The sequence below is a fragment of the Colobus angolensis genome, unplaced genomic scaffold (genome assembly GCF_000951035.1).
Source record: "Colobus angolensis palliatus isolate OR3802 unplaced genomic scaffold, Cang.pa_1.0 Scaffold22, whole genome shotgun sequence".
Lineage (NCBI taxonomy): Eukaryota > Metazoa > Chordata > Mammalia > Primates > Cercopithecidae > Colobus > Colobus angolensis.
In genome coordinates, this window is record NW_012115377.1 from 4769135 (window position 1) to 4787584 (window position 18450).

General features: G+C 48.9%; 1 protein-coding gene across 1 annotated transcript in view; it reads left to right on the forward strand.

Moving 5' to 3' along the window:
• The first annotated feature begins 15050 nt into the window (after positions 1 to 15050).
• ARHGEF18 (Rho/Rac guanine nucleotide exchange factor (GEF) 18) overlaps positions 15051 to 18450 on the forward strand; it is a 148997-nt gene continuing 145597 nt past the window's right edge. The window contains exon 1 of the mRNA XM_011943634.1: positions 15051 to 15341. The gene's annotated coding sequence lies outside the window, so the exon portion shown is untranslated. The remainder of the gene's footprint in view (positions 15342 to 18450) is intronic.

An 18450-nucleotide genomic window follows, 5' to 3' on the forward strand; every position in this document is an offset into this window, starting at 1 on the left:
GAAGCAGAGGGGGCCTGGAAGACAGAATGCTGAGCAGAGGGAACGGCATGTGCAAAGTCCCGGGGGCTGGAGAGAGGTCTGTCTGAAGGACAAAAAGGCAGCCTGTATATTCAACTTGTTGGGAGGAAGATATAAAGCAGCGTTCATAACTTCGTAGTCCTGGGCCTGGCACCCAGCCCACACTGACTAACTGCAACAATTGTTATGACTTCGTTCTAAGAGGTGGGCGCCTCCATAGCTGCCCCCGGGGGACTGAGCTTTTGGAAGTCCCCTAGCCTTCGGATGTGACCATGGAACAAGCAACGTCTGCCGTGGGAACCTCTCCCAGGTCTGGCTCAGGAAAGCCTGGGAAGGTCCCAACCAGTCAGCAAGTCATTCTTCCTCACGTCCTCAAACACAGCCCTGGGGTCACCCACACCTACCTTCCAGGAAGAGGGCTGGGGATTCAGCACCCCTCCCATTCTCCTAAGACCTCTGTCAGATGACAGCTGACTGCTTTTTCTTTCTTTCTTTTTTTTTTTTTAACACAATAGTCACGTTGGAGAATGGAACAACTAAAAAAAAAAAGAAAGTGCCCAAAAGTCATTTTTATCCAAAATATGTGCATGTATTGACTACATATTTTATGCACACTGCAATGACTGCTGCTCAAGGCAGGGTTCTTAAGAAACTAACAGGCCAGGAGCGGTAGCTCACAGCTGTAATTCCAGCACTTTGGGAGGCCCAGGCGGGTGGATCACTTGAGGTCAGGAGTTCAAGACCAGCCTGATCAACATGGTGATACCCCGTCTTTATTAAAAACACAAAAATTAGCCAGGCGTGGTGGTGTGCACCTGTAATCCCAGCCACTAGGGAGGCTGAGGTGGGAGGATCGCTTGAGGTTGGGAGGCAGAGGCTGCAGTGAGCTGAGATCAGGTCACTGCACTCCAGCCTGGGCAACAGAATGAGACCCTGTCTCAAAAAAAAAGAAAAAGAAAAAAAGAAAGAAACTGAGGCCATTTATATTTTAGTAGATGTTTGTGCCAACCAGGGGTAGAAACCCCTGAATGGTGGAGCGAAGGCATTTAAACTGAACTCCCCACTATGGGAAGCACCACAAGACCCAAGTCCCTGGTTATGAGATTGGGGAAGAGCTATTCTGGTTGACCTGAAAATATGAGTGCAATTTTGTCTGATTTTGTTAGGGAGTGGAATCTGCCTCTCAGCCCTTGAATCTGGGCTGGTTTTGTGATTTTGTGAATTGGTTTGACTGGTAGAACCTGGTGTTGTATGAATGACAGCCTGGGAGATAGGAAAGGAGTGTCAGGGAGGGAGAGACGCAGAGAGAGGGAGATGGATAGATAGTATTATAGATAGATGGATGCATAGGTAGATTATGATAGATGAATAGATATATATAGATAGATGATAGATAGATATAGATATATAATTGATAGATAGATATAGATAGATGATAGATAGATATAGATATAAGATAGATAGATAGATAGATAGATAGATAGATAGATAGATAGATAGATAGATAGATAGATAGATGATAGACAGAGCCAGGCACAGTGGCTCAGGCCTGTCATCCTAGCACTTTGGGAGGCTAAGGTGGGAGAATCCCTGCAGTCCAGGAGTTTGAGACCAGTCTGGGCAACATAGTGAGAACCTGTCCCTACAAAAAAAAAAAAAAATTAGTTGTGTGTGGTGGTACACATCTGTGGTCTCAGCTACTTGAGAGGCTGAGCTGGGAGGATAACTTGAGCTTGAAAGGTTGAGGCTGCACTACGCTATGATGGCACCACTGCACTCAGCCTGGGTGACAGAGCAAGACCTTGTCTCAAAAAAAAAAAAAAAAATAGATACATACCACATAGATAAATACATAGATAGAGTCATAAGTAGATGGATGGATGGATGGATGGATGGATGGACGGACGGGTTAGAGTCATAGGTAGATGGATGGATGGATGGATTGATGGACGGACGGATGGATGGATGGATGATGTATTAGTCCATTCTTATATTGCTATAAAGAAATACCTGAGAGTGGGTAATTTATAAAGAAAAGAGGTTTAACTGGCTCACAGTTCTACAGGCTGTACAGGAAACAGGGTGCCAGCTTCTGGGGAGGCCTCAGGGAACTTACAATCATGGCAGAAGGCGAAGAAGGAGCAGGCACATCTTACGTGGCAGGCACAGGAGCAAGAGAGTGAGGGAAGGAGAGAGGTGTCAACCACTTTTAAATGACAGGATCTCACGAGAACTCACTCACTATCACAAGAATAGCACAAAGGAGATGGTGCTAAAGCCAGAGGTCCCCAACCTTTTTGGTACCAGGGACCAGTTTCATGGAAGACAATTGGAAGGTGGTGGTTTCGGGATGATTCAAGAACATTACATTTATTGTGCACTATGATGCACTGTTATTATATTATTACTACATTGTAATATATAATGAAATTATTGTACAACTAGGCCAGACCCAAGGCGGCTCACGCCTGTAACCCCAGCGCTGTGGGAGGCTGAGGCGGGCACATCTCTTGAGGCCAAGAGTGTGAGACTAACCTGGCCAACATGGTGAAACAAATACAAAAGTTAGCCTGGCACAGTGGCACAAGCCTGCAGTCCTAGCTACCCAAGAGTCTGAGGTGGGAGAATCACTTGAACCCTGGAGGCGGAGGTTGCCATGAGCTGAGATGGTGCCACGGCACTCCAGCCTGGGTGACGGAGTGAGACCCTGTCTCAAAAATAAATATATAAATAAAATAAAGACAATTCAGAAAACAAAACGGGGGAGGTAAGGAGGGGAGCAGAGAGATAGAGAGAGGCAAAGTCGGGGGGTACTGTTTGAGCAGACTAAATTAAGGATAAAGAACCAGATGTGCCCCCAGGATGACATCCACACACCTGTCCAGATGACCCAGACACAGGTTCTCAGCCCCCACTGCCCATCGCCCACCTGGGATTCCTGAGCCCTCTCCTGCTGACACCTGGCAGGGTGCTGAGCCCATAAGCGCATCGGAAGAGAGGCGCCCATGGCCATGACCCCTTGCCCACCCGCTAGACACCCTGCCCTTCCTCTGGGGTTCCCAGATGCCCTGGCACAGTGCTACCTGGAGGAAAAGGAAGAGCGTCAGCCGGTGGCAGCGTCTGCTTTGCCAGCCCAGCTGCTGGGGTGGGAGACCTCCTTCCCAGCCCTCTCCCTTCCAGGGCAACCAGAGGAGCAGCTGGCAAGTTCCAGCCTCAGGAAATGCAAATAGATGAATGCAGGGAAGTGGACAGGGACGCTACACCCATAGACTGGTGGGAATTGAGGCTGTCAGTCAAAGTGCTGACCCTGGAGCCTGTCCCAGACCCTGTCCGCTGGGGAGCCAGGCTGAGAGCTGGGTAGCAGTCTTGCTCCCCATCCACCCATGTCTACACAAAGTCCGGCTCATTTTGCCTCTCGAATTTCCCTCCAGAGTCACTCACTTTTCTCTCTCCTGTGCCCGGGCCTCTGTCCTGTCTTCCTGAATGACAGCATTGCCACTTTGCCAGCTTCCAGGATTATACCCTCTATCCATTCCTTCCATGCCCAGTTAGAAGGAGCTCTCTGAAACAAAGAGCAGACTTTGCCTCCCCTCTGCATAAAACCTCCCATGTCTCCCCCATTGGCTTAGGGATAAAACCGAAAGCTATACCACTGGACCCAGACACAATGGCCTCTGTCTCCAGCTTCCTCCACTACAGCCACTTTCCCTCTTGGTTCTCCTTGTCATGGATGGGAGCAATCACCTGTGGCCCTGTGCTTGTCCCAGGTCCCTCACATCCTTCAGGTATCTGCTGGGCGCTGCTTCCTGAGGAAGCCTCCCTGGACTTCCCAGGCTGGGGCTCAGGGACTGCTTACCTGGGCTCTGATGATCACACCTGCCTATTGCTTTGTGCTGACTGAATAATGCAGTGTGGGAAGGCAACTGCTGGGGCATGGCCCTGTGTCCCCTGATGAGTCCTCTGCAGGTGCCAGTGGTAGGCAGAGGTTGTCCACTACACCATCCGCATGAGTCCAGGCCACTGGCAGAGACAGGCAGGGTTAGCAATACGGTTGCCCGGCCCTTGGCCAATGTGCCTAACACAGATTCCCAGAGGGTGTCTCTCTCAACATGCTGTTAACAAAGCAGATGTTCCAAGAGGTTCTGCACGCTGCAGCCTCTGGGGGACAATGTGTCACAGAGCCTCGTCTCACTGAGCCTCAGCTTCCTCATCTACAGAACGGGGCCAATAGGGCCAACAGGGCCTTCCTCCCTGGATGGTTGTGAAGATTGCATGAGATTAAATAAACTACATAGAAAGTGCTCAGAGAGGGGAATCTTTTATGATTCATAACCAGCGCCAGAAGTCACGCCAGGACATATCTTGCCATTGGAAGTACGTAAAGTAATGGCACTGTGCTTCTGTGGACATCTCGTTCGTTATGAGAATGTTCAGTTCTCGGGTTATATTAAGATGCGGTTTTCCTGTTGAAGCCTCTAAAGTCCCTTGTGGTTTCTCTGGGGTCCAACAGCCTGAATGAGAAAAAGAAAGAGCCCAGCCTGCTGCCCCACCACGTGTTACTATGAGAACTGGGGAACCAGCACCTGGGGACACAGAGGCTACCACAGAGTCCCCGAATTGGCTTGCTGCATTTAACAGATAAATATCTAAGACAGCCAGGTTCCTATATTTGGTCTGGCAACCCTATTTCTAAGTCCACAAGTGTGCTAGGTACTCTCACTTGTCTGAATAAGTAACATCTCCTGCATATATAGAGATCTATTTTTCTTTTTCTTTTCTTTTCTTTTTTTGAGACAGGATCTCACTCTATTGTCCAGGCTGGAGTGCAGTGATGCAATCATAGCTCACTGCAGCCTCCACCTCCCAGACTTGAAGGATCCTCCCACCTCAGTTTCCTGAGTAGCTAGGTGAACAGGTGGGCACCACCATGCCTGGCTACTTTCCAAATATTTCGTAGAGACAGGATCTTGCTATGTTGCCCAGGCTGATCTTGAACTCCCGGGCTGAAGTGATTGTCCTACCTCCGCCTCCCAAAGTGCTGGGATTACAAGCATAAGCCACTGTGCCCAGCCTAATTAGCTAATCTAAGCTTTTTGCCTACACACACAGACACACACACACACACACACACAGAGAGAGAGAGAGAGAGAGAGAGAGAGAGAGAGAAAGAGAACTGAAAGAGGACCAAAAGAAGAATAAAGAAGAATAGTCCAGCCAGGTGCAGTGGCTCACGCCTGTAATCCCAGCACTTTGAGAGGCCGAGGCTGGAAGATCACTTGAGGTCAGGAATTCGAGACCAGCCTGGTCAACATGGCAAAACCCCGTCTCTACTAAAAACACAAAAATTAGCCGGACATGGTGGCATGCGCCTGTAATCCCAGCTACTCAGGAAGCTGAGGCAGGAGAATCACTTGAACCAGGGAGGCAGAGGTTGCAGTGAGCCGGGATCGTGCCATTGCACTCCAGCCTGAGTGACAGATGGAGACTCTGTCACAAAAAAAGGAAAGAAAAGAAAAAAGAAACAGTTAAAATGTTTCTTATAACGCTAAATGTACATTTGCCATAGGACCCAGAAATTCTATTCCTATGTATTTTACCAAGATAAATGAAAGCATATTCACATTGAAGCCTTGACATAAATGTTTATAGTGATATTATTCAAAATTGCCAAGAAAAGATACAATTTGGTTGGGCACCGTGGCTCACGCCTGTAATCCCAACACTTTGGGAGGCCAAGGCGGGAGGATCACGAGGTCAAGAGATTGAGACCATCCTGGCCACCATGGTGAAACCCCGTTTCTAAAAATACAAAAATTAACTGGGCGTGGTGGCACGCACTTGTAGTCCCAGCTATTTGGGAGGCTGAGGCAGGAGAATCGCTTGAATCTGGGAGGCGGAGGTTGCAGTGAGCCGAGATTGTGCCACTGCTGGGAGACAGAGTGAGACGACTCCTCAAACTATAAAAAAAGGAAGAAAGAAAGAAAAAGAAATGCCACTTGGGGTGGCCACCTGTTTTCCAGCTACTCAGGAGGCTGAGGTGGGAAGATCGCTTAAGCCTGAGAGGCTGGGGTTACAGTGAGCTGAAAGTGTGCTATTGCACTCCAGCCTGGGTGACAGAGGGGGACCCTGTCCCCCGCCCCCCCAAAAAAAGAAGAAAGAAAAGAAAAGAAAAAATAAAATGTTAGATATCATATAGACAGATTAAGCCTATAGAATTTCAGAAATAAATTTTCTAATTTCTAATATAATTTCAACTATAGTAAGATGATAATCAGATACATTCCTTTTTGTGGTTGTTATTGCCATACTCTTAGATATGAAGCAAACAGCTCCCTATTATTGAAATTCACACTGTCTAGGCTTCTGGGAACTATATTTGCATCATTCTTTGGCTCTTGGCTGTGCTTTTCTGAGACATGCCTGTTCACATCCTTTCTTTTCCTTTTTTTTTTTTTTTTTGAGGCCTAGCTCTGTTGCCCAGGCTGGAGTGCAATGGCGTGATCTCAGCTCACTGATGCAACCTCTGCCTCCCAGGTTCAAGCGATTCTCCTGCCTCAGCCTCCCAAGTAGCTGGGACTACAGGTGCCCACCACTTGCCCAGCTAATTTTTGTATTTTTAGTAGAGACAGGGTTTCGCCATGTTGGCCAGGATGGTCTCGAACTCCTGACCTCAAGTGATCCGCCTGCCTCAGGCTCCCAAAGTGCTGGGATTACAGGCATGAGCCACCATGCCCGGCACCACATTCTGTCTTAATTTTCTATTTCTGTTGTGTCTTTTTCTTATCAGTGGGTGAAACCTCTTTGTATATAAAGGTACTAACCCTTCTCAGACAACCATTTCATCTTTATTTATTGCTTTTGCGTATATTTCCCTGATAATTTATAAAATTATTCTGTTAGTTATATTTAATGTATTTTTATTATAAGATTTTTAACAGATGTTTATGTAGGTTTGTTTGTTCATTTGTTTGTTTGTTTGTTTTGAGACAGGATCTTGCTCTGTCACCCAGGTTGGAGTGTGGTAGTGAGATCTCAGCTCACTGCAACCTCTGCCTCCAGGGTTCAAGCGATTCTCCCGCCTCAGCCTTCTGAGTAGTTGCAATTATAGGTGCACGCCAACACACCCGGTTAATTTTTGTATTTTTCATAGAGACAAGGTTTCTGCATGTTGGCCAGGCTGGTCTCTAACTCCTGGCCTCAAGTGATCCACCTGCCTCAACCAAGTGCTGGGATTACAGGCGTCAGCCACCGTGCCTGGCCACGTTTATATAGATTTTTATGTATTAAGTATTTCTGCATTTTCATTCATAGCTTCTGGGTTTTCTTAGTTACACACACACACACACATGCACACACACCAATTTAAAAAAAAAAAGCATGTTTTTAAGCCTCAATTGTAAAAATAGCCTTGTAGATTCCTTCTGTGATCTGTATTGGTTTATTTTTCACATTTCATCTTTAACCCGTCTGAAATTATGTTGTTTTCTACAGCACAGGAATACTTCGCTCTGCCATGTCTCTGTCAAAAGTAGGAGAAAAGGCCAGGTGTGGGTGGCTCACATTTGTAATCCCGGCACTTTGGGAGGCTGAGGAGGAAGGATCACTTGAGGCCGGAAGTTTGAGACCAGCCTGGGCAACCTAGTGAGACTACTCCTGTATAAGAAAAAAATAAACGTGGTAGAAGGAAGGGTAAACCCGTGTCTCACACCCCATGGCCCTCACTAACTCAGGCAGCTGCCTGGCCCCTATAAGCCTTCTGGCTTTCCACAATGGTCGGTTTATTTTTTTCTGTTTTGCTTTCTGTGGTCTTTCTGGCCAGAGGAGAAGCCACGGGGAAGTGCTGCCCCCACGTGGCCATCTCCATGATAGCAGCTACGGCTGGAAGAAAAAGGCTTTTTTTTTTTTTCTTTTTGAGATGGAGTCTCGTTCTGTCACTAGGCTGGATTGCAGTGGTTCGATCTTGGCTCACTGCAATCTCTGGCTCCCGGGTTCAAGCGATTCTCCTGCCTCAGCCTCCCGAGAAGCTGGGACTACAGGCCTGTGCCACCATGCCCGGCTAATTTTTGTATTTTTGGTAGAGACGGGGTTTCACCATATTGGCCAGGTTCGTCTTGAACTCCTGACCTCAAGATCTGCCCACCTCGGCCTCTCAGGGTGCTAGGATTACAGGCACCGCACCTAGCCAAAGGCATGTTTTAAAGCTGAAAGCAAAATGGATTCAAAGACCCTTGCTTAAAACCCTCCAGGGGTGGCTGATGCCTGTAATTCCAGCATTTTGGGAGGCCGAGGTGGGAGGATCACCTGAGCCCAGGAATTTGAGATCAGCCTGCACAATATAGCACAATGTGCACAATATAGCACAATACAGCCTGCACAATCAGTCTCTACAAACAATAAAATAAGGCCGGGCAGGGAGGCTCATGCCTGTAATCCTAGCAATTTGGGAAACCAAGGCAGGTGGATCACCTGAGGTCAGGAGTTCAAAACCAGCCTGACCAACATGGTGAAACCCCGTCTCTACTAAAAATACAAAAGAAAAAAAATTAGCCAGGTATGGTGGCACATGCCTGTAATCCCAACTACTTGGGAGGCTGAGGCAGGAGAATCTCTTGAACCCAGGAAGCGGAGGTTGCAGTGAGCCAAGACTGCACCATTGCACTCCAGACTGGGCAGTAGGGTGAGACTCTGTCTCAAAAAGACAAAAAGAAAATAAAATAGCAGGGCACGGTGTTGTATGCCTGCGGCCGCAGCTACTACAGAGGATGAGGAGGGAGGCTGCCTTGAACTTGGGAAGTCGAGGCTGCAGTGAACTATGATCACACCACTGTACTCCAGCCTGAGTGACAGAATGAGACCCTGTCTCTCAGAAAACAACAAGAACAAAAACTTTATTTATAAAAATAAGCATTGGGTTAAACTTGGCCTAAGGGTTATAGTTTGCTGACCTATGTTCTATTGCATGTATTCTGCTGGACGTGGTGGCTCATACCTGCAATCTCAGCATTTTGGGAGGCCGAGGCGGGTGGATCACTTGAGGCCAGGAGTTTGAGATCAGCCTGGCCAACATGGTGAAACCCTGTCCCTACTAAAAATACAAAAATAAAACACACACAAAAAAAACAAAAATTATCCAGGTGTGGTGGCACACGCCTATAATCCCCAGTTACTCGGGTGGCTGAGGCAGGAGAATTGCTTGAACCCGGGATGCGGAGGTTGCAGTGCAGTGAGCCGAGATCGCGCCACTGCACTCCAGGTGGGAGATAGAGTAAGACTCCGTCTCAGAAACAAACAAACAACACCACCAAAAAAAATAAATAAATAAGAAAAGAAAGAAAAACAAACAAAAAATCTAGCCAGGAGTGGTGGCTCATGCCTGTAATCCCAGCACTTTGGGAGGCCGAGGTGGGTGGATCACCTGATGTCAGGAGTTCGAGACCATCCTGACCAACATGGTGAAACCCTGTCTCTACTCAAAATACAAAATTAGCTGGGCGTGGTGGCAGGTGCCTGTAATCCCAGCTGCTTGGGAGGCTGAGGCAGGAGAATCGCTTGAACCCAGGAGGGTGAAGTTGCAGTGAGCAGAGATCGCGCCATTGCGTCCCAGCCTGAGCAACAACAGCGAAACTCTGTCTCAAAAAAAAAAAAAAACCGGTTAAAATAGGCTGGGTGCAGTGGCTAATGCCTGTAATCCCAACACTTTGGGAGGCTCAGATGGGAGGATTGCTTGAGTCTAGGAGTTTAAGACCAGCCTGGGCAACATAATGAGATCCCTTCTGTGCAAAAAGATTAAAAATTACCCAGGCATGATTGCACGCACCTGCAGTCCCAGCTACTAATCCTACTGAGGCAGGAGGATTGTTTGAGTCTGGGACATTTAGGCTGCAGTGAGCTGTGATTGCACCACTGCACTCCAGTCCGGGTGACAAAGACCCTGTCTCAAACACAAACAAACAAACAAAACAAACAAACACAAAGGGTTAAAATATAGAATTGAATCACGTCTTTTGCAGCAATATGAATGGGACTGTAGGCCGTTATCATCTTAAGTGAAACAGTTCAGAAATGGAAAGTCAAATACCACATGTTCTTACTTATACGTTGGAGTTAAATAATGCGTATGCACGGTCAGAGTGTAGAATTTCAGACAGTGGAGACTCGGAAGGGGTAAAGGAGGATGGGTGGGAGGGAGTAAGGGATGAGAAATGATTTAATGGGTACAATGGACATTACTTGGGTGATGGTTACACTAATGCCCAGGCTTCCTGCTGTGCAATCTATCCATGTAATAAAATTGCCTTTATACTCCTTAAATGTATACACATTTTTAAAATCATCTTTTAAATTAAAAAAAAAAATGGTTAAGGCCAGGCATGGTGGCTCACGCCTGTAATCCCAGCAATTTGGGGGGCCAAGGCAGGCAGATCTCTTGAGGTCAAGAGTTCAAGACCAATCTAGCCAACAGGATGAAACACCATCTCTACTAAAAATACAAAACGTTAGCCACGTGTCGTGGCAGGTGCCTGTAATCCCAGCTACTCGGGAGGCCGAGGCAGGAGAATTGCTTGAACCTGGGAGGCGGGGGTTACGGTGAGCTGAGATCCTGCCACTGCACTCCATGCACTCCAGCCTGGGCGGCAGAGTGAGACTCCGTCTCAAAAAAAAAAAAAAAAAAAAAAAAGGTAAAAGGGTAAATTTAATGTTGTGTATCTTTTCCCACCAACGCAAGCAGTAGAGGGTAGAGCAGGTGGCGGCCCTCTCTGCAGGCTGGACAGCGTGGTGGAAGGGAAGGAAGGCAGCCAGGTGTGCACAGCCAAGGGGTGACCTCTGCATTCAGCCTCCAGAAGGCCAGTGTCAGGTGTCCAGGAGGCAGTGGGGACAGAGTCCAGGGTTCAGAGAATGGGGAAGCGTAGACAGGAAGTGTGGACAGCACTCCCAAACAGCAGAGAATATTTCTTTCTTTATTTTTTTTTTTTTTGAGACGGAGTCTCCCTCTGTGGCCCAGGCTGGAGTGCAGTGGCCGGATCTCAGCTCACTGCAAGCTCCGCCTCCCGGGTTTACGCCATTCTCCTGCCTCAGCCTCCTGATGTAGCTGGGACTACAGGCGCCTGCCACCTCGCCCGGCTAGTTTTTTGTATTTTTTAGTAGAGACGGGGTTTCACCGTGTTAGCCAGGATGGTCTCAACCTCCTGACCTTGTGATCCGCCCATCTCAGCCTCCCAAAGTGCTGGGATTACAGGCTTGAGCCACCGTGCCCGGCCCAACACAGAATATTTCTGCCACACAGAAATATTTCACTCTGCCATGTCTCTATCAAAAGTGGGAGAAAAGGGCAGGTGCAGTGGCTCCCATTTTTAATCCCAGCACTTGGGGTCCCATGACAGTCTCCTCCAGCCTGGCTCCGGCCACGCCTGCTTCCTCCTGTTCCTCAAACACCCTAAGCTCAGTCTTGCCTCCAAGCCTTTGCCCTGGCAGTTTCTACCACCCAGAATAACTTTCTCCTAGATTTTTTTTTTTTTCCTTTCTTGAGACCGGGTCTCACTCTATCACCCAGGTTGGAGTGCAGTAGCGCGATCTCAGCTCACTGCAGCCTCTGCCTCCTGGGTTCAAGTGATTCTTCTGCCTCAGCCTCCCTAATAGCTGGAATTACAGGTGGATGCCACCACACCCGGCTAATTTTTGTATTTTTAGAAGAGATGGGGTTTCCCCATGTTGGCCGGCCTGGTCTCGAACTCCTGATCTCACGTGATCTGCCCGCCTCGGCCTCCGAAAGTGCTGGGATTACAGCTGTGAGCCACCACACCCGGCTAGACATTGATTTATATGCCTGACTTCTTCTGAGCTTACAGACCTCAGCTCAAACGGCCTTCCCTGACCTTCCTGGCTAAAGCGTCAACCTCCCCCACCCACTCTGTCGCATCACTCTGTTTACTTCCTGCTGCGGCAATTCACAGGACCTGAATTTATCTCCTAGGTGTGTTTCCTGGTTCACGGTTTGCTTCCCCCGGCTGGAGCTCCTGCAGGGCAGGGGTTTGTGTCTGTCTTGTTCACCTGCCACAGTGCCTGGCATACAGTAGGTACTTCATAAATGCATGTTGCCTGAAAAAAATAATCAGTTGGTTACAGAATGGGTGTGTGCAAATCTGTGTATGTCTGTGTCCCCCTGTGTCCTGTGTGTGTCTCGTTGCTGTGATTCTCTGGACGGCCCCACGTGTGTCCCTGGGGACAAGCGTGGAGCTATGGGTCAGTGAGTGAGTGTGGTGAGGGCTTTCCGGGTCTGTGTGTTTGTGACTTTGAGGAGTCCTGTGGCAACCAGTGTGCAAGTCAGTGTCTCCACAGGTGTTCTCAGAGGTGGCCAGCATCTGCTCCTTTTTGTTGTTGTTTTGTTTTTGTTTGTTGTTTGAGGCGGAGCCTCGCTCTGTTACCCAGGCTGGAGTGCAGTGGCACGATCTTGACTCACTGCAACCTCCGCCTCCTGGGTTCAAGCCATTCTCCTGCCTCGGCCTCCCGAGTAGCTGGGATTACAGGCACATGCCACCACACCCGGCTAATTTTTGTATTTTTAGTAGAAACGGGTTTTCCCCCATGTTGGCCAGGCTGGTCTTGAACTCCTGACCTCAGGTGATCTTCCCAAAGTGCTGGGATTACAGATGTGAGCCACCGCACCTGGCCAGCAGCATCTGCTCCTCTGTGTGTGTCTGCATGACCATTCTGCGTGTCCACATGACATTGCATGATCTGGTGTGAAGTGCCCATGAGCACACGTGTGTGTGTTTGCATCTCCTTGTGTGTCCTCTGGGTGTGCACTTGAGCTTCATGTTTCCAGGAACCTGCAGCCCTGTTGTGCAGGGCTGTTGTGCTGTTATGCACATGTGTGTGTCTCGTGTTCTCTGTGTGTGGGGGGCTCCTACATGTAGGTGTGCACATTTGTACCTGCCTCTGTGAGTCCCTATGTCTATGTGTGACCGTGTGTGAGGTGTGATTGTGCGGTATCCCAAGACCATCTGTGTGCGCTGCTGTGCAGGAGTGTGCTAGTAAAAGTTGAACCTCTCCAGTGGAGAGCGCTGATTTACAGCATTGCCAGTTCTCATGGTGTAAATACTCTCACCACAGCCAATTTCGAATGATGCCACTGAACAGTGAGTCAGAAAGAGATGGGCAGCAGCACCCATGATATCATATTTCTACCAACCAGGTTCCGTAGATAAAAGCAACATCAAAAGCATAGATTGTGAGGCCAGGTGTGATGGCTCACACCTGTAACCCCAGCACTTCCGAAGACCAAGGTGGGCGAACCCTCTGAGGTCAGGAGTTCGAGACCAGCCTGGCCAAGGTAGTGAAACCCCATCTCTACTAAAAATCCAAAAAATTATCCTGGTGTGGTAGTGGGCGACTATAATCCCAGCTAGCTGGGAGGCTGAGGCAGGAGAATCGCTTGAACCCAGGAGGCGGAGGTTGCAGTGAGCCGAGATCGCACCATTGTACTCCAGCCTGAGCAACAGAACAAGACTCTATCTCAAAAAAAAAAAAAAAAAGAAAAGAAAAAAAGGAAAAGGAAAAAAAGCACAGATTATGGAAAATGCAACAAAAATAATGTTAAAGTGATTAAATGTGGTAAAATAGGCATAGCATAACATTTACCATTTTAACCTTCTTTAAAAAAAAAATGGGATGTCACTCTGTCACCCAGGCTGGAGTATGGTGGCACGATCATAGCTCACTGCAGCTTTGAACACCTGGGCTCTAGTGATCCTCCCAGCTCAGCCTCCGGAGCAGCTGGGACTGCAGTCAGGCGCCACCACATCTGGCTAATTTTTTATTTTTTTGTAGAGTACCCACTCCAGTGACAGGCTGAAGCCAGCTCAAAAGCCGAGTTTTGTGGGGCATCATGGCTCATGCCCGTAATACCAGCACTGTGGGAGGCCAAGGTGGGAGGATTGTTTGAGCCCACGAGTTCAAGACCAGCCTGGGAAACATAGTAAAATCCCTGTCTCTACCAAAAAAAAAAAAAAATTAGGCTGGGCGCCGTGGCTTACACCTCTAATCCCAGCACTTTGGGAGGCCAAGGCGGGTGGACTGCTTGAGCCCAGGAGTTTGAGACCAGCCTGGGCAATATGGTGAGACCCTGTCTCTACTGAAAATACAAACCAAAAAAAAAAAAAATTGCCAGGCATGGTGACGTGTGCCTGTGGTCCCAGCTACTTAGGAGGCGGAGGTGGGGGGATCACTTGAGCCCAGGAGACAGAGGATGCAATGAACCAAAATCAGCCCCACTGCACTCCAGCCTGGATGACAGAGTGAGAGCCTGCCTCAAAAGAAAAATTATATATAATAATTATATATAAATTATATGAAGTCTATATATAATTTATGCATAATTATATATAAAGTATATACAAATTATACATAAATTATCTATAAACAAAAAACTTAGCCAGGCACGATGGCATGTGCCTGTAATCCCAACTACTCAGGAGGCTGAAGCCAAAGGATCACTTGAGCCCAAGAGATTGAGGCTGCAGTGAGCTCTGATTTCTACGCTGCACTCCAGACTGGATGACAGAATGAGACCCTATCTCTAAAAATGAAATAAACGTTGTGGTTTTTTTTTTTTTAAAGCCAAATTTGAGCATTTCCTATCAACTCCACGCTTGATGACACGATTGGTAGGTGAAATCAGCCATGCCGGGAGTATTTACACCGGGAGAATTGGCAATGGCTACAAATCGAAGCGGTGTTGTTAAACGTTACCAGCACATCGTGTTGTTCCACCAGTTTCCAGGTACCCACGTAACAATGTAACTATGTGTGTTTCTGTCTCTCTGTGTGTACCCAGCGTGCTGGGGTTCATCTGGCTGCCTGAGTCTCTGCAGACACACATGACTTGCATGTCGCTCTATGTTGCTGTCTATACACCCATGTGCCTGGGTGAGGCCCCCACACCCTGTTCCTCTCCAGCAGTTGGTTCCACAGGAAGCTGCTGGGTGTGGGTTGAGGATGCTGGGCCTCCCCCCAGCTCCCCACGCCTCCTCCTCAAGACACCTGCATGCACGGGGCTGAGGGGTGGGAGCAGGGCTCTCTTCCTCTAGAGCCCCCATCCTCTGTACTCTTCTTAGGCCCCTAGATTGGCCTGCAGCTGGGAGCAGAGTGGCGAGCATGCAGGCAGGCAGTTGAAAAAGAGGAAGTCGAGGTGCTGTTGGGCCACTCTGTGGTTATCCAAGGCTCTACCCTTGGGCCAGATCGAAACCCTGGCCGTAGGTCATGGGGGCTGCAGGAGCTGGTAGCCAGGCTGGGTGCCTGCAGGTTGAAGAACCGAGCTCCATCTGGTGAGTACATATATCCTGGGAAGTGGAGAGAGACGCAGCCATTGGGACAGAGTGGTAGTGGGGTCTGGGAAGTCTCGGGGGACAGCGAGCAGACAGACATCACTGCCTGTCTCCTCCTTGCAGTCAACTTGCTTCCTGAGTGAGTGGGGGAAGCTGTTTGACCCTTGCGTTCTTTGTGCAGAGATCTGTGGTCATAAGAGGTCACCCCAGGGGACGGGGATCCATGAGGGGCCACTAGGTAAGAAAGGGAGGTGGAGGCCAGGCGCGGTAGCTCACACCTGTAATCCCAGCACTTTGGGAGGCCGAGGAGGGTGGATCACTTGAGGTCAAGAGTTGGAGACCAGCCCGGCCAGCATGGTGAAACCCCGTCTCTACTAAAAATACAAAAATTAGCCAGGCATGGTGGCGGGCATCTGTAATCCCAGCTACTCAGGAGGCTGAGGCAGGAGAATGGCTTGAATCCGGGAGGCCGAGGTTGAAGTGAGTCTCTCAGTCTCAAAAAAAAAGAAAAGAAAAGAAAAAGGAAGGCAAAGAAAGGAGGATAGAGCTCCTTGTAGCCAAGGCCCTCCTACGTGGAGACAGGAGACAGAGAATGAACGGGGGGAGCTGTGACAAAGGCTCAGGTGCCCTTTGCATCTTAAACTGCAGATTCCGGGGCACCCCATGAACCTCCCTGATGCAGGTTCTGAGTCCACTGTCCAAACAAACTCACGCTTAAGGCTGATGGCTGAGAACCGGCCCTGAGAAAGGTCTTGTCCTGATCTGAGATCACTCAGAGTGCACGACCCTCCACCCAGGCAGCCTTCCTCCAGGTGGGGGTTCTGGGTTCTCCCCCTTGGGAGACATCCCCTGGCTCCTCTCGTGGCCGCCTCTTAGGGGGCCTCCCGCACCACCGCCTGCCTGGGACCGCGAGGGGTAGGAGAGGAAGGCTGCGGTTTCTGCTGGGCACACCCAGTCTGTTGTTTCCTGCCAGCCCCCAATGCTGCAGGGCGGGCTTCAGGCATCCTGAGGTCTAGGAAGGTGGCCCCAGAACCAGGAGGGAGTGAATCTAGCTAGAGTGGACGGCTGGGGCAGAGAGGACGGAGCCGGTGAGTGACTCTGGGGGCTGATGCTCCAAGGCCAGGTCACCTGCAGTTCTGAGAAAAGAACCTGATAACCAAAGGAGGTCAGGAAAGGGTTACCCTCATAATCAGCCACGTTTCAACTCCCTTGCTGTGACTGGGAGTCACTCTGGGAGGGCTTCCTGGTAGAGGCAACCTTTTCACTATGCCTTGAAGAACCAGTAGATGCCAACTGCAAACACGTCGGTGCTTCTAGTCTGGGCTGTCTCCATGCCTCCCTGGCCATCCCCCAGCCCGTGACGGAGGGATGGGCATATGCTGATGGTCAATACTGTTGTAGATGATATGGTGACTATGTTGGACAGCTGGGCGTTCAAATCCCAGTTCCCTGTCCTCTTTGTGGCCTTGGGCAAATGAACTAACTGCACTGAGCTTTCGTTTGCTCATCTGTTAAAAGGTTGTTATGAGTTTTTGGGGTGTGTGTGTGTCGGAGACACAGTCTTGCTCTATCACCCAGGCTGGAGTGCATTGGTGCAATCTCGGCTCACTGCAACCTCCACCTCCCGGGTTTAAGCAATTCTCCTGCCTCAGCCTCCCAAGTAGCTGGGATTACAGGCACGCGCCACTATGCCCAGTTAAGTTTTGTATTTTTAGTAGAGACAGGGTTTTACCATATTAGCTAAACTGGTCTTGAACTCCTAACCTCAGGTGATCCTCCTGCCTTGGGCTCCCAAAGTGCTGGGATTACAGGCATGAGCCACCTCGCTCAGCCTGTTAGGAAGTTTTGTCTGTGAGATCTTAGTGCAGTGTTTGGCACGTAACAGATCAGAAAGCATTGTCAGCCTCACCTATACCTTCATACTCTGACCTTGTCCCTAAGCCTTCCTTCCTGAGCAGTCCCCACCATCTTCTGAAATGTTCTGTGTCATACCCATGGTGGATCTCAATCTGTAAGCAAATGTGCTAGAATGGACTTCTTGAGGATCCCATCCACCCATCCCTGTGTTATATGCTACCGTATTCTCTCTCTCTCTCTCTCACTCTCTTTTTTTTTTTTTTTGAGACAGAGTGAGACAGAGTCGCCCAGGCTGGAGTGCGGTGGCACAGTCTCGGCTCTCTGCAATCTCCACGTCCTGGGTTCAAGCAATTCTCCTGCCTCAGCGTCCTGAGTAGCTGGGATTATAAGCGTGTACCACTACACAGGGCTAATTTTTATAGTTTTAATAGAGACAGGGTTTCACCATGTTACCCAGGCTGGTCTTGAATTCCTGACCTCAGGTGATCCGCCTGCCTTGGCCTCCCAAAGTGCTGGGATTACAGATGTAAGCCACTGCACCCGGCCTGTTGTATTTTTAATTCTAACATCTTTATCTCCTGTAGGGCTGTTGCTATTGTCTGTTTTTCTTCTTGTTTTTTGGTATGAGGCTCTGTCTTCTAGTATGCCTGGTAGTCTTTGATTAAATGCCAGGCCTTGTTTGTGAAAAACAATAGGGATCATTTGTGTCTCTTTATGGTGTCATTCTCCTTCATAGAGGGTTTACTTTTGCTTTGGGCAGGCAGTTAGAGAAAGGAAAGATCACTTTAATCTGATTATGACCTGTGCTGGCTTGAAGATGGTTTTGCTCTTGGTGAGGCTAGTCTATGTCTGGTCCTTCCTTGCTCCTAGGGTATAGTCTTTTAGGAGTCTCAATCACCTCCTCTTTGTGGACCCTGAATTCCAGTGTTTATTTCCCCAATATAAGATTGCTAAGAGCTACATTCAGCTTCTCAGACTTTTTCTGGTCTGCCTCCCACTCACTCAAGAACTATGTTCAAATCAACAACTTGTTTGTGAGAGAAAAGCATTGCATCATTGTGTCCTTCTCACTTTCCTAGGTTTCCTTTTTTTTTTTTTTGAGATGGAGTCTCGCTGTGTCATCCAAGCTGGAGTGCAGTGGTATGACCTTGGCTCATCACAACCTCTGCTTCCCAGGTTCAAGCGATTCTCCTGCCTCAGCCTCCCAAGTAGCTGGGATTACAGGCACCCACAACCATGCCCGGCTAATTTT